The 6874-nt window shown below is 34.6% G+C and overlaps 1 long non-coding RNA gene across 1 annotated transcript in view; it reads left to right on the top strand.

Annotated features, from left to right (window-relative positions):
• LOC111743258 overlaps window positions 1-6517 on the top strand; it is a 12362-nt gene extending 5845 nt beyond the window's left edge. Inside the window, exons 2-3 of the long non-coding RNA XR_002781610.1 lie at window positions 3615-3658; window positions 6415-6517. This is a non-coding gene — a long non-coding RNA (uncharacterized LOC111743258). The remainder of the gene's footprint in view (window positions 1-3614; window positions 3659-6414) is intronic.
• Window positions 6518-6874: the final 357 nt, after the last annotated feature.

Consider the following 6874-nt stretch of genomic DNA (forward strand, 5'->3'; position numbering starts at 1 on the left):
AAAAAAAATTTCTAAAAACCTCCAGAGAGGGGTGGAAATAGGTTACAAATAAATGGCTGAGAATCAGAGTAAGATTAGACTCCTGAAAACAATATAGGAGGCTAGAGACAATGGAGTCCAACAGAACAGAATTCTATATCCAGCCAAATTAACAACCAACCACAAAGATAGAATGAAGGCATTTTTGGACCTGAAAGTTCTTAAAAATTTTAGATCCCAAGCATCCTTTTCAGGACACTCCTGAAGATGTGTGACCCTAAAGATAGGACATCACCCTAGAGAGAGAAGGAGAGATGTCCTGAAACAAGGTTTATAACATAGTGAGAGGTGAAGGCACTTCCCAGGATTACCCAGAAAAAAAGTCTTAGGACAATCGCTGTGTAGCAGGCCTCTAAGGCAACCAGTCCAATGCGCAGCAGAGGGCCAGGGAGCTCCAGCAGGGATGCCTGTAAAGAGGCAAAACTGGGGTTTTCTGTTGTGCTGGAGTTCAACTCTGTCAAAGAGTTAGGGAATTAATTTGCAGCAGTTACATAGTAAATCTAACAATTGAATTAAATGAGAAAATTAGTAATTCCAGTGAACAAAATATAATAGGGAAAAGGAAAGGAAACCATAATATTTCATGCCGATCTACTCTGCATTATGTTTACATAGTCGTAAAATGTAAACGATAAACCTTGATTAAACCAAAAAGGCTGATACAGCTCTTTTAGAAAAATAGGTAACGATGAATTAATATGTTTGTGTGTGAGAGGCTGATGGAGCTGGCTATGAGAATTAAATTTTCATTTATATAGTAGAAATCAATAAATAAGATTTAAATTAAACAAATCATAAAACAGTAATATAAACAAGCTATTTATGAATATGAAATAAGCTACATGAACAGTCAAATAAAAGGTCAAAAATATTGAAAGTGGTGTTTTTGGGGAGTTGGAATTAGAAAAGAAGACAAATGGGGCATGTATCTGCTTTCATGTGCATTATTTTAATTAATAAGAATAAAATTAAATTAGAAAAGTGCTGTCTTAAAAATCTAACAGTTTGATAAATACTTTGTTATATAATTCTTATGGAATTAGCAATGTTCTGGCTGTGTTGCCAAATATTTAAATGATGAGGTATCTGAGAGTAGTTCCAAAGTAGTAAAGGAGAAAAGCTACAGTTTCTTGTTCCTTTCTACGAATTATTTGAAAAACCATGTAGTCTATTTGAAAGTATTTCGTAACACCTAAATATTTTCAGGACATTTCAGGACAAGAAATATTTTTGAATAAAAAATTGAGCACGAGCATTAAATGTTCCAACTTTTTAAAATAATGAGGCTGTATTTTTTTCAATGGTAAAAGTTAACATTATATGCTGTCTATATTTTAAGGTCAATGCTACTTAATACAGGGTCTGGCCATACATTTGGGAGATGCTTGCTAAGTGTTTGGATGGATCTGAAATTTTTGAGTGCCCTGGAGACCTGAGTGAGCCAAAAATTAAGGGAAGGGAGTGCTCTCAGCTGACTTGCTACAATTTGATTTCTCACTTTTCTGTTGGAATGAAAATGAAATTCACAAATTCCTAGAGGCTTTTACTAGGAGTGAAATTCCAAGTTTTTATGATCCATGTCTGTAAAGGAACTTACTGGATTCCATGCCTTGGATTTCAGATGGATTCACAGTTTTTCTCGTAGTCTGTAAATCACATGCAAAATAAAACCACTTTTTAATCTACTCCAGTCCAATTTACTTGTCAGTATTTTGTTAGCAAGTGAAAAACGTCAAATAAAATTTTTAATTTACAAAAGTTTTTTTCATTTTATATTTGAATAAATGTTCTGCAATTAAATTTTTTTTCATATATTAACTAGTAATGAGAACGATAACATTTCCTTCTTTAAGTAATCTTTCCCACTTATTTTTAAGGTCAATATTTAACCAAGACAGCAGTCTCCATTATCCATGGGGAATATGTTCCAAGACCCCCAGTAGATGTGAAACTGAAGATAGTACTGAACCCTATAGATACTATGCTTTTTCTTTTATGTATGTACCTATAATAAAGTTTAATTTATAAATTAGGCACAGTAAGAGACTAACAACAATAATTAATAAAATAGAACAATTATAATATACTGGAATAAAAGTTATGTAAATGTGGTCTCTCTCAAAATATCTTATTATATTGTATCTACCTTGCTTCTTGTGATGATGTGAGATGTACAATGCTTACATAAAGAGATCAAGTGAGGTGAGATGATGTAGGCATTGTGATGTGGTGTTAGGCTCCTATTGACCTTCAGAAGATAACCAGAAGAAAGATCATCTACTTCAGGTCATCTGGATCACCGAGACATGATAATTGGCTGCAGGTGACTGAAACCGTGGAAAAGTGGAGACTATTGTACATACTTATTGTTTATTGGAAAATGTGGTAGAAAACACCATTCAAAAGATTATAACAGCTTACAGAATGCTCACCACAGGTCAAGTATTGTTTTGAATATTTTACTCATAAAAACTAACTTGGTCCTCTTATATTAGGTTTCTATTGCTGCTGTAACAAATAACCACAAATTTAGTGGATTTAAAAAACATCAATTTGTTATTACCTTACAGTTCTGTAGTTCTAAAGTCCAACGCAGCCTCACTGGGCTAAAGTCAAATTGTCAGCGGGATGTTTTTTTCTTTTTTTTCAGGAGGCTCTTTTCCATCTTCTGGAAGCCACTGACATTCCTTGGCTCATGGCCCTTTCCTCTGTCTTAAAAGCCAGCAACACAGCACCTCTTTGACACTGTTTTCATTGTCATATCTCTTTCTCTGACTCCCTCCTTCTATCTCCCTATTCCACTTGTAAAGCCCTTGTGATTACGTTGGGCCCAGCTAGAAAACCTGCATTTCCTCCCTATTTTAAGGTAAGCTGATTAGCAACCTTAATTCCTGAATTAGCAACTGAATTTCACTTTGCTGTGTAAGGTAACATATAGGTTCTAGGGATTAAAACATGAATGTTATGGGTATATTATTCGTCTACCATACCTCTCAACAACACTACAGTGCCCGAGGTACTACTATTATTATTACTCTGACTTTATATATGCAGAGAAACTATGTAAATTCCCTGAGGTCATAAAACTGATTTTAACCCAGCCAATTTGGTTAATGGAGCCCTTGCCTTTAAAAACTACATTTATATCAAGATATAAATGTATCAGTATATTGTTGTCCTTTTTACTTTAATGTATTTTTTTTTGGTGCTTTTTACATAATTGTTAGATTATATGTATAATTTTTAGCCTTTTTTTTCTTATAGTATTTTTACTTAACATTATTACATGAACTTTCCCTTGCATCTTTAAACTGTCTGTATGGCATCCCATTTCAGCCTCAGAACCTTTGCACATGCTATTTTTCCTGTCTGTAGTGCTTTTCCATATCTCCATATGGTTTGCTCCCGCTTACTTCACTGTGCAGATGTCGTCTCATAAAGGAGGCCTTCCTTGACCACTGTTTCTTAAGGAGCACTCTATCACTCTTGATCTTCATACTCTGCATTGTTTTCTTCATACCTTTGATTACTAATTGATTTCACTTAATATGTTTATTATTTATCTCCCCTACTAGGATATAGTCTCCATAAGGACAGGGACTGTATTTTGCTCATTCATGTAAGTATTCAATAATTATCTCTAGAATGAGTGAATAAACGAATAGTAGAAACTTTAAAATTAAGAAAGTTATTCACAGCATCACTACCCTAACAAATATCAGCTGTCCTCATGTTCTATTCATTGCCCATTTGTAAATATAATTTTATGTGTTTAATTAGAGCATAGAGGCAATTATGTATGTGAGTATATATATTTAACTAAATATTAAATCTTACACATTTTCCACTTTGCTCTATGGTTTTCAGAACTATTAGTTTTAATGGTTATATGAAAATGTTAAACTAATGTACATAATTAACTGTTCTCCTGTGCACTGTCATTTAGATTATACTTTGCTGTTCCACTGACCAGATGTTTAATTTTTTCAAGGTAACATTCCCTCTTTCAGATCATTTCCTCAGTAGAAAAATAACATCTAGATTATGATTATTACTGTTAAATATACTTTAGGAAAAATACTCAAATAATACCTGACAAGTAATTATTACTCAGTAACTTATTAATTTCCTCTGTTTTGGTTCCATTTTCAATATACACTATTACAAAATAATACTTCACTGAATATTTGTTGTTATTGACATTTTTGCATTACTTATTTTAGGACAAATACCCAGGAGTGGAATAGTTATGTTGGAATGGTTAAAAATAGTTGCTAAATTAATACAATTGAATCAATTAGAATAAAAATTCATATCTTGGTTTTAAGTATGAATTTCCCTAAAGGTAGATAAGTGATATTATTCTTAAATTGTATTTTATTTAAAGTATAAAGTCTTTTTTTTATCATTTTAGAAATATTTTCTTCTATTCCCAGTAATATTTTAAGTCTTTCAAGGTATAAAACTTTCTTTTATGCTTTAAAACATTCATAATTTTGTTTAAAACTGAAATGTAATGATCTCTGCCCTTTTTGGGCTGATTGGATTGCTCATTTACTCTAGCTCTGAATCTCCTTTGATTTCTTAGAATTGGTGCCAAAATTATTTCCTCCAAAGTTTTTTTTTAATTTAACAAATCTTGCTATATTAACCACTGCTCTTAAAAATAGATTCATCATCAGTTTGTTGCTATAGTTGTCTATATCTTTCCTGGTCTCAATTTAGTAACAGCATCTGTGCAGAATGGTATGAAAGCTATTTATTACTCCACCATCCAGAGGGAATGCTTGATTTCTGACATTTATATTCCCTTGAACATGAAAGCCAGTTAAAAACAAAAAATCAAACTTCGTGCTTTGGGGACTGAACAAATTGCTTACTGTGGTTAGTAGAGGACGCCCTCCCTGCCTCCTTTTCCTGAATTATAAGTACACTTTTGCTGATTATGGCTCTGAGTGACCAGGTATTTTTCTTTTAAACCACATCTGTTGGGATGATTTGAACTGGGGGGAAAACACTATTGGACTAGAGAAATAGCTGAATGGTTAAGGAAATAAGCCTTGGAGGCCTGCGGGCCTGAATGTGTCATCAGCGCCTCTGTGACCTGAGCCAGTGTCTTTGCCTCTACCCATCAGATTCCTGAGCTGTCAGTGGGGATAATAAACACTAGCTCCAAGTTTGTGTAAGAAGTAAATGAATTAATGTATGCAAAGTATGTGCAAAATTCCATACATTTTGTAAGTACCCAAAATATTACCTATTATAATAGTTAAGGTAGAAATAAAATGAACCGTACATGCAAAAATGTGTACATTTTCGTCGCTGCTGCCAGCTTTAACAGGTTTGCCTGGCCCTCCCACTGCAGCTCTTTCTATTCCACTAAAGATTGGAATGCTATAAAACTCAGAGGCGTCTCTCAGTAATAGCTTTAACTTCTGTATTGAACTACGCCTTTAAAAAAGGCTCATTCTTATTTTGGCACAATAAAGGACTCTAGTGTAGTTATGTTGATAATTCTATAGAAATAAAGGTAGAATTGACATGAGCAAGAAAATTTAATCATGGCAGCATTAGAATCCAAGCTAATGAGAGATTTGTTATCTAGGCATTATAAGAGGGAGCTAGTTGAGGCATAAGGAAATACTGCTCCCTAAAACATCCAAAAAACTGTAATAGGGAATACTAGATAAGTGAAGAAGAAATCCAGGGATAAGGCAGTCCGAAATGTCAGAAATTCAATATTCCTGTGAATCTTTGGGGATATCTTTAGGGAGCTGCTATTGTTCAAATTTTTGTGTCCTCTCAAAATTCACATGTCGAAATCCTTGTGCCCAACGTGTTGATGTAAGGCGATGGGGCCTTTGGAAGGCAATTAAGTCACGAGAGTGGGGCCCTTATGAATGGAATTAGTGCCTTATAAAAAAGACCCAGAAAGTTTGCTTGTTCCATGACGTGAGGACACAGTGAGAAGATGCTGTCTACAAACCAGAAAGTGCCCCCACACCCCTCACCAACAGATCTGCTGGCACCATGATCTTGGGCTTCCCAGTCTCTAGAACTGTGAGAAATAAATTTGTGTTGTTTATAAGCTACTCAATCTGTGATATTTTATTATAGCAACCTAATGGACTAAGACAAGGGGTTTATAGAAGAAGGAAAGCAAATAGTTAAAGGGCCCCTTAGCATTCCTTCGCCAGTTTGCATCTCAGTCAGTGAAGATGGGGGTACATGGTAATCTTCTCTCTGGCTGTCCTGTGACTGAGTAAGCACCCAGTGTCTTCATAAAGTTTCCAAAATAAAGCAAATGACACTTTGTGCTTCCTCACAATAACTGTATTCATTCAGATTTTTTAGCTAGTATACTGTCTTTGCCAGAAAGCATCTTTGAGCGGCAGACACCCTGCTTCTGTTGGTCCCCAAGAGGGTCTGCTAAACCCCTGCATGACAAGACGGCCAAGCACATGTAAGGAAACAGCTGATGCAATGCAATGACTCTGGAGTGGAGATCAGAAGATTTGGGATGCATTTCTGTCCTGCCACTAATTTGTTGTGTGCCCTGTGAAAAGTAATGTACTTCATTTCTTCAAGTCTTTTTTCTCATCTGCAAATGAGGAGGTTGGACCAGAGCAAAGTTCTTTACAGTTTTATCATTCTGTGACACTCATACTTACCTATTTAATCAGCAGCAATGATATGGATGTTTCTATCGATATACATGTTTTTAATTTAGTGTCATCATAAAAATAGTGGTAAGCGGTGATGCTTTTGGAATGTTAGAACTGAAACTCCTAAGTGCTTTTGTGAAAATATTATCTCAAAATAAATGACATTTATC

Source organism: Pteropus vampyrus, unplaced genomic scaffold (genome assembly GCF_000151845.1).
Source record: "Pteropus vampyrus isolate Shadow unplaced genomic scaffold, Pvam_2.0 Scaffold110, whole genome shotgun sequence".
NCBI lineage: Eukaryota > Metazoa > Chordata > Mammalia > Chiroptera > Pteropodidae > Pteropus > Pteropus vampyrus.